This window comes from Megascapheus bottae, chromosome 19 (assembly GCF_031878675.1).
Source record: "Megascapheus bottae isolate mThoBot1 chromosome 19, mThoBot2.hap1, whole genome shotgun sequence".
NCBI lineage: Eukaryota > Metazoa > Chordata > Mammalia > Rodentia > Geomyidae > Megascapheus > Megascapheus bottae.
The window spans coordinates 9,161,113-9,162,340 of record NC_143527.1 but is presented as its reverse complement, the minus strand read 5'-3'; the positions used below and the strand labels follow the sequence as shown (position 1 = coordinate 9,162,340).

General features: G+C 38.3%; 1 non-coding gene across 1 annotated transcript; it reads right to left on the bottom strand.

Moving 5' to 3' along the window:
* Positions 1-800: 800 nt before the first annotated feature.
* On the bottom strand, positions 801-906 carry LOC150049610 (U6 spliceosomal RNA). The gene has a single exon (XR_016538927.1). It is a non-coding gene; the product is annotated as a U6 spliceosomal RNA (small nuclear RNA).
* Between the last annotated feature and the right edge of the window lie 322 nt (positions 907-1,228).

Sequence of the window (1,228 nt, the reverse complement as noted above, 5' to 3'; positions counted from 1 at the left end):
CATTTAGTGTGATGTTGGCTGTTGTTTGTCATAAACAGTCTTTGTTATGTTGAGGAATGATCATCCTAGCTTCTTCAGAGCCAATACCATAAAAGGCTGTTGGATATTGTCAAAGGCTTCTCTGCATCTAGTAAGATGATCCTGTGATTTTTGTCTTTGGTTCTGTTAGTATGTTGTATTACATGTATTGATTGACACATATTGAGCCAGTCTTACATCCCTGTCATGAAGACCTTGGCACAGGCAGGAGCTTTCTGAGTAAAGTTCCAGAGGTTTGGCAAATCACAGAAAAAAACTGACAAAAGGAATAAAACTAAGAAGTTTCTGCATGGCAAAAGACATAGTTAGCAAGCTAAAAAGATAGCCTACAGAATAGGAGACATCTTTACCAGCTATAGGTCAGACAGTGGCCTAATATCTAGAATATACACAGATCTCAAGAAACTAAACCTTGAAAGAATGAACAACTCAATAAATGGGCAAATAAGCTACACAAAAACTCATCTCCAATAATGCAAAAGTAGCACTATGGCTCAAGTGGTAGAGTGCTAGCTCAGGAATAGCACCCAGGCCCTGAGTTCAAGTCTAAGACCAGCACCAAAAAAAAAAAAAGAGGGAGGAGAATGCATTCATAATATTCAATATATATCCAGTGAAACTAGGAAAACTGAGGGGAGAGTTTGGACAGAGGGATGAGGGAGGATGATAAAAGAGTTGACCTTGATGCATTCTACTTAAAAACTGATTTGTTGAATGATAACCCCCTTTGTACAACTACTTAATAAAAACATTTTTCTTTTATAAACTTGAAATGCTTTATGAATTTTTGTGTCACCTGAGCAGAGGACAGTGCTAGTTGTCTCTGTATTGGTCCAATTTTAATATATATGCTGCTGAAACTAACACTAAAATGGGTTTGCTTGGAAAATTTCACAATAGCATGGAGGTTAGGAGAAGTATGAGGGAATTGCAAAACCAAGCTTACTGCTTGGCACTGGGTCTGCTGGAGCCACATCTCTGGCCTTCACGCACAAAGGTTTTAAAGAAGCAGACAGAAGAACAGAGCTCTATATAGAACAATACAGACGTGGCATACCAATGACTACATAGAGAAATGATCTTTGGCCGTTATTGATTTCTCTTCTTCTGCTGTGGTGCAGCTTGTTATAAAATGGAATTCCCAGTTTTCACTGATCTGTGACTCATCAAACAAGTCTTTTCAACTACC